Source organism: Podarcis gaigeae (genome assembly GCF_964106915.1).
Source record: "Podarcis gaigeae genome assembly, chromosome: 6".
Classification (NCBI taxonomy): domain Eukaryota; kingdom Metazoa; phylum Chordata; class Lepidosauria; order Squamata; family Lacertidae; genus Podarcis; species Podarcis gaigeae.
In genome coordinates, this window is record NC_139682.1 from 57,919,359 (window position 1) to 57,933,791 (window position 14,433).

Here is a 14,433-nt window from a genome sequence, read left to right on the forward strand (position 1 = left end):
GATGGTGGAAATGCATTGAAAAATGTGGGAGTAACAAATGAAGACATAACTAATAAATAATAATAAACAAAACCATCACAATAATTTAAACACCCTATAAGAGAATCAAGGATGATGCTCTTTGTCATATAACTGCCCTGTAAACAAATCAGAACAAATGTTCAGTAAAGACCTACTTGAATAAAAATCTGCCGATTGCCTTTTTCTCCTATAATGCAAACACAATTTAGACCTCTCATATTTTCTAATCATTGACTTAAAAAAAATATTTAGTATTCTTTCTCATTGTTTACACCTTGCGGATGTGTTTTTTCTCTTTGTAATTGCTATTATTTGCTTCTGCACATGTGCATTTTGACTTTTTGAGAGTGACTGGGAGTTAAATTTGTACCTTTGCCTTTTTGGAGGGGGGATGTTTTTGATTTTCCATTATATTATTTACACATTTGTAGTTCTATACAACTGGCAGAATAAATTGCTGTTACAGACGACAAAGGGTTACTGGTTTTCAGGTGTCTTGCGCCAACTACTTAATTACTTGGATTTCACTCCCCAGCTCAAACCATCCATCTTGTCTCCATCACAGCTAGTGCTGGGGCCTCTTTCTGCAGCATGTTTTAATTTAAGGTGAACACAACTCAAGTTACCATTGTGTCTTATAACAACTGAAACAGAATTCATGGCCCCAGGTGGCACAAAGCTTTTTTAAAAAATGAAAGCTGTGTAGCCAACTCTGAGTTTAACCTTGCTTTGTCAATGGCACTTCTCTAGAGTAAGAAGACAGAGTATTGCAATCAACAGTTGCCTCCAGTATAGTTGGGGGAGAAATTTAATTCAGTTCACCTTTAAAGACAAACATACAAAATTTGTGCTTTCTGAAGCAATTCAAGAACTGAAACACATCCTTAGAAATTTGCACTTTGAATTTTGCAAGGGAGTTCTCTAGCCAAGAAATGTGTGCTAAAGTGCACACACTTGGGTACAAATTCACACAAAAACACTGATGAATTTTCATGAGGTTTTTTTAAAAAATCATTAACTAAAAAAAATCATTGAACTAAGACTTGAAAAATTGAAAAACCGAGAGAAACTAAAACTGGAAGATTTGCCTGTTCCTATCCCTCAGGCTTTCATTCCTGTCACACAACATGCAATTTACAATTCAAATGACCACTGCAAAACTTATATTCTCTCTTATGAATCTCACACTTTTGTTTTCTGAGAACTCATCACTTACCCTTTTCTGATGCCACAAAGTAAGGACACCTTTATATTCCCTTTTCAAATCCCTAAAGTGAAAATATCTAAAGAAAATCAAGCGCTCTTCCATATATACCAGGTTTCTCACTGAGCCCACACTTCATAGGAAGCACATCTGATAGAGGTACATCAAAACAGACACCTGCCTCATTCACACATGCTAATTTTTTGGTGTACACCAAAACGTGGGTTTCACAGCTATTATGTGGGAATCAGGCATGAAAGACCTAAACCCCTAACCTTCTGTTGTTGCCTCCAATAAACATGGGCTGAAGATGTGGGGCTGGCAGTGCCACTCCACAGAATCACTGTGGTGGTAAGTTTGGATTGCACCCTAAATTATATGTCTGGATAAGCTTGCAAAAGAGAAATGCTTGCATCTAAAATAATATAGCGAGGGCACCTGCCTAGTGTCAGTAAGCAGGGAGTCCCAAAGGTGGTGTCACAGTTGAGGATCATTTTATTGATATGTATTTCTTCTCCATGAATATGTGCGTCTTTAGTTTCCGGACGTGAGTCTTAGGATAATGGGTTAATAAAGAAGCAATTTACATAAATTCAGTTTTTGCACTTTGCATTTTCCATGTGTGGGATCCTCCCTCACACCTGGATATTTAGGAATATTTAATCTCTGAATCAGTTCCAAAGAAACTGAAAGAACTGAACACACATGATAAAAATGGCAGAACTAAATTTAGGAGAGGGTTAGGAAACAGAGGAATAAAGGCTAAGCTTTCGTGGGAAGCCCAAGTTGACACAACTGAGGCTCCCTCCATATTGCTATTGTGATTGAATCTGAGCAATTTTCCAGCAAAAGAAATGAAATACAATACTGTACAAAGACACTTTCAGAAAGTTCAGTGTACCTGGAAAGGAGACTGTGTCTCTGGAAATTGCTTCCAGAAAGCTTTGTTTGGAGAGGTTTATGGACCAGTTTCATATTTGTACCCTGCCGCAGTTGGCAATAAAGCTCCACATTCTGCTGCAACTTTTCACGTCTCTCCTGCTACCTTTTCCTGCCACAACAAAGTAGGAGCAGTGGGATGGCAGACGTGCCTTAAGAGATAGCAGGAAAAAGGCACACAAAATAAAGTCTGCCTTTGATGTGGTAAGCGAAAGCGTAAGGGGGAAAAATGCTTGCCATCTGCTTGGTCACTGTAAAGATTTGTCTTTATAAGTCAAATTAAGAAAACTTAAGTTTTTCGTATTCATTTCTGAATTTCTTTGAAAAATGTAGCAGAATTTAGCCACCTCATCCTCCCAACTTCAGGGCTCCATCACCTGAAAGTAAGGCCAATTAAACTTAATTCTGAGTAGACATTTATAGGATCACTGTGAGTGTGAAGTTGTAGCATTTGGTTAAGTTTTCAGCTGCATGTTTTCACCAAGTTTTGATTTTATTTGAATTCACCAAGAATTAATGGACTTTTCCAAGGTTTGTGGCCCTTGATTTTACCTTGTGAATTGTGAAAATCCCAGCCATATGGAGAAAAGCATTTCTTTGTATATAAAAGCCCTCGTCTTCCCTTGCCCGATTACTATCATATGACAGGAAGTCTTGGGCTGTGCTCACTGGTCCCAATATCCATGTGTTAAAGAAGAAGGCCTGAAACAGAAAGTTGGCTTTAGACGTGTAGATTTCCTGCAGAGTTTAAAACCCCATTTGCACAAGGTTCAAAACCACATGGGGAGCCTACATGCACAGCCCTCAGGAGAGTCTACTTAAGAGGTGAAAATGGTTGCAGGGGGAAGTAGGGACCATAATTTTTCCTTCCATGACCTTCCTTAACAAAAGTTATCCTAGGACCATTTGTATTTCAGAGGTTCACAATTTCAATTCTCCACAGATCTCAATAGATCTTGACACAAGGCTCAATTTAAGTTAGGGATGGGGAACATTTTAGTCTGAGTGCCACCTTCCCTTCTCGGCAACATTTTGAGGGCCCTATGCCAGTGGTGGGCAGGACCAGAGCCAAAGTGAGCAGAGCAGCAAATGTAAATTTTACCTTTGTACACTAGGGTAGTTTTTACATGCACATGCCTCCATCAAGACAAGCATTTCACTTCAAGGACACATCATAGACAGGCAAAAACACCTGGGAGTATGGAGGAGGGCCAGTGAGGGTTGTGGCTGAGGGAGAGTTCTGAGGGACAGACCATGAGAACCACATTTGACCAGAGGGTCACAGGCCTGAGGTTCCCCACTCCTTGTTTAATTTTCAGCAATGGAATTATATAACCAACACCCTTATTGATTCATTATCAGTAGTGGCATTTCCATTCAAGATAGAAAAGCAAGTATTCCCCCCTCCCCCAATTTGGGAATAAAATTCCAAAGCCATGTCTTTTGCCCTATGGTCCTTTCAAAGGATCATGAAAGACTTGAGATAGAAAGTTTGCCCCCCCCCATAAATCTCTTCCTATTAATGCTAGTATCATTAAATCAAAACATAGTCAGAGCTTTAATTCGCCATAAAATAAAATGCAACTATTGCCTCAGGCTGCCCTTCACATTTGGTGCAAATTGGAGATGACCAGAGTAATCCCCATGAGGGACTAATTTGATCCCTCCTCTTCTCTGGCACCTGTGGGAATTCACAGGTGTTAAATTAGGAGGAGAAAGGCTCCCCTGTTGATCTCAAATGAAAATGCAACAAAAACAGATTGAGTCCAAAAATGGAACATAAGGCTAACACAGGACTTGAACAGAGCTTGTTTCATAATCCATAGTAACGCCAACAGACTGCTCATGAAGAAATGTCACACAAATTACATTTAATTTACTACAGAACATGGTCCGCTTTTTTCAGTTCAAAAAGACGAGTGTTTTTTGTGGAGGGAATCGTAAGAAAAATCTAGCTGTGAACATCCTCATAACCTATTTAAAACTGCTATATGTGTTGTGATGTAAAAGAAAAGCTCTGTGTAAGCTAAGCCTTTAAAAGGGGCACATTCAGCGGTGAACATTTTACAATCATATTAATGTGTCCCAGCAATATACAAAATGATGGTGAGTCGGTAATGCATGGTGCTATTCATGCAAAGCAGGGGTAGCCAATGTTGTGGACTGTAACTCCCATGAGCCTTTGCCAGTATGGCCAACAATTGGGGGGGATGGGAGTTGTAGTTTACAACATGTGGAAAACATTGTGTTAGCTACCTGATACAAAGTTTGAAAGCATAGCAGCGTCAGCCCTATTCAATAATTTAAGGGACCTCATTGGCTGGCTTTCTCCCTGTTAGTTTGGCTCCTTTGTTCTCCACATATTGGAGGGAAGGTTTGAAGTGGGGAGTCTACATGACTTAGAACTCTCCAATAGGCTAAATCACATTGGGAGTCTTTGCATACAGAGCAGGCTCCCTTTTTCCATATCTTCTCCTCCAACGCATGGAGGACCGCAGAGCAAAGCCAACAGAAGCACAACAGAGAGGGGCAGAGTCAGGAAGAGCAGCCCCATTTCCCCCATCATGCAGCTGTGTGAGGATGGAACATCTGAATAAGACTATAATCACTGGCATTCCTAGTAGATCTAATGGTGTAGCTGGAAAGACATGCCTCTTCAGTGCACTTACGCTGCTTGTTGACTTTAACATGCCAGTCAGTAAAGATAATGCCAGCTGGAAAGTTGGCTTCACTTCATCTTCAGTCAGTCACATAGTCGTTGAACACAGGAAGTTGCCTTCACAGACCATTGGACCATCTGACTTAACCATGACTGGCAGGGACGCTTGGGCAGGAATGATTTCCAGCCTGCTGCTTGAGAACCATTAACTTGAGATGCTGGTAAATGAAGCTCATACATGCAAAACATGTAAATTTCCAGTGAGCTATGGGTCTTCTCAGCCATAGATAGAAAATGGCAGCCATGAATAAGGGGTAGAATGAACAAAAGGAGGCCCTTGATGAGGCAGGTGGCACTGAAATTATGCTCACTTGAATCTTGGTCAATAAGAGAATCTTTCAAATCATCTAGGATAGCAAGAAGATTGAGAGTAAAGTATTAACCATGATATTTGATTCAGAGCCTGACTGGACATTCTGAAAAACAGTCCATTTAAGTGCTTCGGAGGCCTTCTGATTGATTCTGTTTTATGCCTGAGACCAACTGCCCTTCAGAAAAAAGAGGATTTTTTTCATCCCACATTCATTACTGGGAAGTAAAAATAAAATAAAATAAATTGTTTTTTAAAAAAGTATGAAATTTGCAGGCTAGGTAGTATATCCAGAGTGTATTAGGTCTGTGAATCTACAGGCAAATAGGTCCAGGAGGTTTTGTGCTGAGTGTTTTTAAAGTTTGGTTTTATTTGTTTAAAAATGTAGTAAATTTTGTTTGGCAGAACTGGATGAAATTTGCAGGCATGCTGTCCCTTCTGGAGGATGAATTCTGCTAGATTTCAGAAGGTTTACCCATAAAGTGGTTTATCCATTTTGCAAAAACCACGTCTGATAGCACTAAGAATCGAGTGAAAAACCTGCTGGCTTTTTGATGATAAAAGGCAGCAGCAGAAGCTTATCTGAAGTGTGTTGTGGATCTCTGTGGCCCCAAAGCACTAAGATCAGAGATAAGAGAAATGCTGTCTCATCTTTAAGAGAAAAAGGCTGTGTTTCCACACACCCAGTGTTCCTAGATAAGAAACTTGCCAAACTGCAGATAAATTGGTCAGAAGTTTTCATACAAGGCATCTTAAGAGTTGATTGCATGGCTTGGGTGGGGTGAGAGAACTAAAATGTACTCTTTCTTCCTCTGAAGCCTAGGGATTGGTGAGCCTGGTTAATATTATTCACTGCGATTAAAAGCTTGACCTGTCAGTCACAATGGAGCTCTCACCCCATTTTGGCATTTGTGCTACCTTCTTTTTTGCCCCACCCCCACTGATGTTTTGCTTAGATGGTAAAGTTAGAAACAACACTTTTACATTCAGCAGAGACTTGTTTATGACATTGTGGGTGGGCGGGAGGGTGGGGGAATGCAGGTTGCTAAGGCACCACAAGATACTTGAATTTTGTGTGTCCTAGTTTTGACTTTGTGCACCTTGTCCTGATCGTACTTCACCTCAGATAAAACCACAATCCCTTCAAAGAATCCCGGTTCTATCAGGGACTCAGGATTAATCCAAAGCCACTGCGGATCTCTAATGTATAGTAAGTAGAAATGGTTATTTTTAATGACTCTGCCTTTTCGTTGTAAAATCCTACCATTTTGATCTCACTTGTTCAAGTTTCAGCTTCCAGTTCTTGGATCGAGGCACAATATAGTTATCAGATGACTGGTCAGATGAGAAATTTTTAAATCCTTAGATGAAATGAGACGAGGATCATGGTAAGCTTGTCAAATTTCATGCACTTGGTGAACTGAGTAGTGGTTTGGAAAAACTGCAAAAGTGGGATAATGTAATTATTTTTTTTTTAAGCCCCACTATCTTCCATTCGCAGACACTTTGTGATGTGAAAAGGTCATGGTATTTAAATGAAGGTGTTGCTTTGGAGAATTCATGTTGATCTCACTATTTGGACATAGGTAGTAAAATCATCAGTCATCTCTTGTTACCCAGAAAGTAGTTAAATGGCTGTCTGCCATTTTCCTTAAGATGCTGCCATTGCCAAACTCATTAATCCCCATATATTTGTAATTAGAGGCGCTGCTTTCAAGAACCATAACATTCAATTGGTCTCGGCTTAGAAGAGATGACTTTCCTCTGCTTTAAATCTTTACAAATGAAGGGTGGTGTATGCTTTTTAGCTGTGTCTGACTTAAGGGCAGAGTAAGGTATTGGCTTGTGCTGTTGCGCCAATTGGTTAATGATATTTAAGGATATGGGAACTGCCACAGATCTGGCTGGGCATATTCAATAGCTGTGAGACTCCTGGATCTTCCACTAAGTAGCTTTAACAGAACCACCCTTCCTTTAGTGGGTGGTACCCAAAAAAATCTTAGGCTTGGCAGCTGGTTTTGGAGCAGAGTATTTCAGAGTGCCATATGGAGGCCAACCATCTGTTAGGCTTTATGCATGAGGCCTGCCCAGCAGTGTCTGTCTTGGCTAGGTGAATGAATGGATTTCTGTTTCTAGCTGTATTTCCTTGCAGAGATTTTTCTGCATAGACTGTCTTGTCATTTGGTTGGATGCCCTCCATTTTTTAAATTTCAGAAGCAAAAACCCTCTTCCTATTCACTTTTCATCGCTTAATTACTGGTGATATCTATGCAGTATGTCTCATTTCTGATTCAGAGAGAGCTGTGCACATCTGCTGAACAGCTCCAGAGCATTGAGACATTGTGTGCGGACAATGGTGTCTTCAGCCCCCTCAGTCACTTGGTTGGCTGTCATGAGGTTTTGTCCCAGAACAGGTAGACTATATAAGAGCATGAGAAGAGCCCGTTGGGTAACAGGCAGGTGACTCTTCTAATACAATAACCTCCCAGTGGTCAATCAGGTACCTGAGTACAACAGCACTCTTCTCTGCTGCAGTTTCCAGCAGCTGGACTTCAGAACTAAATTGCTGTATAAGACTGAATCAGGTAAGTGCTGGAGATGCAATGAGGTTGGGGGAATGGTCTTCCATATGTGGTGGACCTGTAAAAGGCTAAAAGAGTATTGGGAAATAATTCATAATGAATTGAAAAAAATGTTAAAAGTACTTTTCCAAAAACAAACAAACTAGAGTCCTTTCTGTTGGGGATAATTCAGATGGAAATTCCCAGGTCTTAAAAAGGTTATTTATGTATGTCACTACTGTGGCCTGTGTTTTGTTAGCCCAAAAATGGAAAATGAGCTAGGTCCCAACTAAAGAAGAATGGCAACTTAAGCTGATGGGATATGTGCAGCTTGCAGAGTTAACGTATAGACTAAGAGAACAAGAAGAACATACGTTTACAGAAGATTGGAAAATGTTTACTAAATATATGGGGGGGGGGATTGTGTACATTTGAAAACATTGGCAGCATTAAGTTAAATTCAACAGTGTAAATAAGTCTTGATGGGTGTAATAATGGAATACTGAATGGTTTAGTTTATGTAAAATATACAGGGATTTATGATATGCAAAATGAACCATAGAAGGAAAAGAAGGGAAGTTACTGATATTTTAAAGATGTTTAACTGAATATTCTAAACTGCAAAACAGAAAATTTAATAAAAATTATATACAAAAAAGGTAAATTGCTTTTGGCTGCTGCAATACAGGCAGGAGACAGGAGACCCACATAGCCTTAGTTCCTCAGAGTGGCTAAAGGAACAGATGTGGTCTCTGGGTGAGGAGCCTGGTAACTGTCAGTTCCAGAAAAAGGGAGATCAAGAGTTGATGCTTCCCCATCTTTGATAACTCCATTCTGTGTTTCCAAATAAGTTTTTTGCAAAGTCATTAGACCCTCCCCTTTTCTGAATCTTGTTGGTGTCCCCATAGAAGATTTTGACAATCCCTGTGAAATGGCACTTGTTTTTTCTTTCTTCAGCTAATTTACCCAGTAGCTTGATGATGGATCTTCTTTCTATTTCTCCTATATTTTTCCCCCCTTTTTTTGAGATGACACAAGCAGAACTGCAGATCATGGCTGAAGAGCCTTCCAGTTTGGCCTATGAAGCCACTTCCCTCAAACCACACCCACTTCTGATGTTACATGCGATGTCAGGTGTGGCACAGCTCACTTCCCATGTGAAATTCCACCACACAGCTGGTCTAAATTAATTTAATGATTTAAATGTAGTCCACTTGCTTAAAACTGCCAATATTTTAATTTCTGTATTTCCATACATAGAAAACCATTTTTGGTAAACTGCCATGGGAGGGCGGTGTGCACTGAAATAAATCCTTCGAATAAATAGATATAATTTATTTCGAGCAACAAATATGAGTTTTCTTTGAATTTCTGTGCCCTTTTCAATAGACAAGGAAAAGAGCATTTAGTCAGTTCCAACCATGTGTTAGGAGGGGCTGCAGTCAGAGGCCTTATAAGCTTAGCAGTCTGGAATGAAGTATGTACACTACTCAGAACTTTTGCTCTGATTTTGAAAATTGCCCCAGCTGTGTAGAGACCTGGAGCCCATAAATTGAATCAAAAATGAGAAAGGATTGTGCCCTATCAAAATAATCCCAGATCTGATCTGTGTCTACTCAAATAAACCACTTTCCAGCCCTGATGTGTTAGGTGGAGGATTAGATGTTAGCAGCTGGAAAACAGCTGTTCGCTTCCTTCTCCAACCTTATTATCTGCTTTACCTTTTAGGTATTATCTGCAATCATAGTTTTCACATGGTGTCAAAAACAGAAGGCACAACTATTCCCCCGGATTTGCACTGTGCAGAGTAACGTACTTATCGGGAATGGATGTTGGAATACATTCACTTGGTTGTGGTAGTCCGCTTCTGCCTTCCGTCTGCTCAGCTGCTCTGTTCATAACTCAGAACTAGGAGACAGCCTCAAATCCACAAATCTGCAAGCTAAATTGATGATTAAAATTTTATTTATCTAAATAGTTTAGAGGCAAGTCTGAAATATTTGCATCCTGAGAAATGCAAGTAGATGAAGCCTGCTGCTGATCTCCAGATTTATTCATTCATTTAGCATCACGTGCTGTATAGATACCTTCTACATCTCCAGGGTATACAACAAGCTAAACACTTTTTAAAATGGTGCTTTATGACTGCAGGTTAAGGCCAGCAGGAGCAGGGCGAGACTGGGGGATTAAGCTGTCTTGGCCCACAATGTAGTAGGCCAGTGAGACGAGAAGCCATGCTGCAGTGTCTAATAGCAGGGGGAAAAGATTGTTTACTACAGTACACTGTGTAACACTGGAGAAACCTTTAAGGCATTCAGTGGGAAAAATGATATGTGGATCCATGTGCAATTTATAGAGGACTATATATATATATGAATGTACATTGACAGCAGTATCTAAGGGAGAAAGCAAGGCTGTGATCCTGTGCACACGGAACCTGTCAACCATCAAATGGTGATGATCTGCAACTCCCATCTCCCCTGACCATTGGCCATGCTGTCTGGAGTTGCCACAGATCCCCTAATCCTGTTGCACACACTTTTCAAAATATCTCTATTAAACTTTTTAACATAAAAAACTTATGTTAACATATATATGAACTCATGTCACATCAGGAAAGGAAAGACAGTGAGAAGCATCTATTAACACAGGGCAAAGGAGGAAATGTTTTGGGAGAGGGACTTTCCCCCCTTTCCTCCCCATCATGCCCCTAGCGCCCCCCAAGTCTGCTTTGGGTGTTGGAGAAACACCCGGAACATGCAGACATCATTCTGCTCCCCCATACTCCACTTAAACCCATGGCCTCATAACAGCCAATTTCTTTTTTTTATTTTCTTTTTATTTTCAATGCAGAATCATAACAAAAATTACAAACATTGAATCCAAAATAATACTATACAGACAAAAATCCCCGGCACATATATATTAAAAAAAAAAAACCGAAAAAGAAAAAAAAAGGGGGGGGGGAAAGGAAACAAAACTAAACTAAACAAAAACGAAAAAACACACATCTACAGAGCAAAACCATATCATTACATACATAAACACAAATTGACTTCCTTCCTTTGTTCTAAGACCTCCAAAAAATTTACTCTTACTGTATTGTTGTGTCTAATTAGATTACTTCCATCTTTGTGCTTTTTTACATCATTTTTCTTGTTCTTTAACCCTGTAAAGCATCATTCATTACATACCAATATACTAACTCCAGAACAATGTTTTTTCATATACTCTTTAGCACAACCCCATTCTTTTAATAATTTCTGGTCCGATTGTCCCCTTATGTAAGCTGTGAGTCTTGCCAGATTTATGTATTCACAAAATTTAATTTGCCAATCTTTCACTGATGGAATTTTTCTGCCTTTCCAGTTTTTAGCTATAAGCATCCTGGCAGCTGTTGTTGCATAAAGGAATACTTTCCTTTGATTTTCGGGGATATCATTTGTAATTAAACCTAAAAGGAATGCCTCCGGTTTTTTACTAAAAGATATTTTAAACATCTTTTTGAGTTCTTCATAGATTTCATTCCAGAATTGTTTAATAGGTCGGCATTCCCACCACATGTGGAACATTGTTCCTATTTCTTTTTTACATCTCCAACAGGTATTCGATTTTAATTTGTAAATTTTAGCCAATTTTACTGGAGTTAAGTACCATTGGTACACCATTTTCATAAAATTTTCTCTTATTGTGTGACATGCCGTGAATTTGATGTCATATTTCCATAATTTCTCCCATTGATCCAGCCGAATTACATATCCTATATCACATGCCCATTTGATCATAACTTCTTTTACTTCTTCATCCTTTAATTCCCATTCTAATAATAAATTATACATTCTGGATATATATTTTTTTGAGTTTTGTAATAATACTTTTTGTAATTTTGATTCTTCTTTTTCAAATCCTATTACTTTATCCTGGTTGAATATTTGTGCAATTTGGTGATATTGTAACCATGTGGTACAGTATTGGGTCACCTCATCGTATGGTCTTAGTTTTAATTGGCCCTGTTCTTCCTTTAGGAGCTGCTGGTAAGTTGCCATTCTTCCTATGGTATTTTTCTTTTTAACTGATATTACTTCTAGCGGTGAGACCCACCATGGGGTTTTTGGTTCTAACAACCTTCTATGTCTCACCCAGACCTTGTATAATGCATTTCTAATTACGTGGCTTAGAAATTCTTTATGGACTGCCACTTTGTTATAAATTAGATAGGCATGCCAACCATATCTGTTGTTCCATCCCTCCAAATCCAAAATGTCGCTGTTATCCAATTTGATCCAATCCTTGATCCAAGTAAAGCATGCTGCATCGTAATATAGTCTCAGGTCTGGGAGTCCAAAACCTCCCCGCTCTTTTATGTCAGTTAATAATTTATGTTTGATCCGTGGCTTTTTGCCTTGCCATATAAACTTTGTTAGGTCCATTTTCCATTTTTTAAAACAATCATCTTTACCTATTATGGGAATCATTTGAAAAGAACAGAAGTTTTGGTAAGATATTCATTTTAATAGCCGAAATTCTACCCCAGAGTGTTAATTTCAGTCTTGTCCAAGTTTCCATTTCTCTTTTTGTTTCTTCCCAATTTTTTTTATAATTATCTTCAAACAAATTTATATTTTTCATTGTTATTTGTATACCTAAATATTTCACTTTTTTTAACAATTTGTAATCCAAATTTTTCTACCAGTTCCTTTTTCTCTTGATCTCCCATATTTTTTACCATTAGTTTCGTTTTTTCTTTATTCAAAGCAAAACCTGATACCCATCCAAAGTTTTCCATTTTTTCTAGAGCCTTTGCTATGCTTTCCTTTGGATTTTCCACCATTAAAACTAAATCATCTGCAAATGCCCTTATTTTGTATATTTTCTCTCCTAGGGATATTCCATTTATTTCTTGATCCAATCTGATTTCTTGATTTAATATTTCCAAAACCAAAATGAATAACAAAGGTGAAAGTGGGCACCCTTGCCTGGTGCCCTTCTGTATTTTAAAATAATCAGTTGTGTCGTTATTTATTATTATATTTGCTTCTTGTTGTTCATAAATTGCTTTTAACCCTCTTGCGATTTGGTCTCCCATGTCCATCTGGTCTAATAATATTTTTAGAAATTTCCATGATACTTTGTCAAACGCCTTTTCTGCGTCCACAAAAAAAGGCTACCTTCTTACTTGGTTTCATGTCTAAATACTCAATCATATCAATCACTGTTCTTATATTGTCACTCATTTTCCTGCCCGGCAAGAACCCTGCCTGCTCTTTATTTATACAATCCTGCAAAACTGTCTTTAATCTTGTTGCCAATATTTGTGCATAGATCTTGTAATCATTGTTTAGTAATGATATTGGTCTATAATTGGTTATAAACTCTTTATTTCATCCTTGTTTTGGGATTACTACTATGTGCGCCTGTTTCCAGGTGTTGGGAATCTTCCCGTCTTCTAATATTCTATTTAAGAGTGTCTTCATAGGTGATAATAATAAACCCGGAAAGATGCTAGCCTGGCAACTGAAAAAGAGACAAAAGGAAAAACTGATTGATAAAATAGTGGAAGAGGGGAGAACTTTAGACAACCCTGAGGAAATTAAAAAGTGTTTTACAAAATATTATAATAAGTTATATAAAGCAGGAAATGAGACAGAGGTTGAAATAAAAGAGTATTTATGTGGAAAGGATATACCTAAAATTAAGAAAGAAAAGATTCAAGAGCTAAACTCCCCAATAACCACGACAGAGCTTCATCAAGCGATAATTAAGATGAAACTGGGAAAATCCCCAGGCCCAGATGGTCTTACCGCAATACATTACAAAAAATTAGAGGAACCATTATTAACAGCCAGTTTCTTATGTTCATTAATTCAATGTGAAATTTGATGTGGGGAAGTCCGGTCTGAATTCATGCTTGGCCCTGGAGAGGTTGGCCTTGGATAGAGACTTTATTACTAGCATAGGTAAAGGTATGACCATTAGGTCCAGTTGTGGCCGACTCTGGGGTTGCGGTGCTCATCTCGCTTTATTGGCTGAGGGAGCCGGCGTACAGCTTCCGGGTCATCTGGCCAGCATGACCAAGCTGCTTCTGGCAAACCAGAGCAGTGCATGGAAACGCCGTTTACCTTTCTGCCGGAGCGGTACCTATTTATCTACTTGCACTTTGACGTACTTTCAGACTGCTAGGTTGGCAGGAGCTGGGACCGAGCAACGGGAGCTCACTCTGTCATGGGGATTCGAACCGCCGACCTTCTGATCGGCAAGTCCTAGGCTCTGTGGTTTAACCCACAGCGCCACCTGCGTCCCTATTACTAGCATAACCAACCTCAAAGAGTTGTTAGGATATGAAACTAAAGTTGCACCCTGAGTTCGTAGGAAAAAGTCATGGTGCAAGAGCAACAGAAATGTGATCTGGTAGGGAATGAGTGCAGTTTGAAATACATTTTTCTAAACTGAGTAAGTCTTTTGCAGAATTATTGAATCCCTAGAATTCTGTAAGTAGGTACCCAGTCTGCTGCGAACTTGGTGGAAGTCCCATTGGGATGAATGGGAACTGTTCTACTACCCTGCATTTAGGGGTAATACAAATGCATCTTAGAAGAAAGCAACACACAGTGAAGTTTGTTTTCTGGAGAAATTTCACCCTTTAAGAAAGACTCACCTCCCTGCAAGAGAGGGGAGTGGT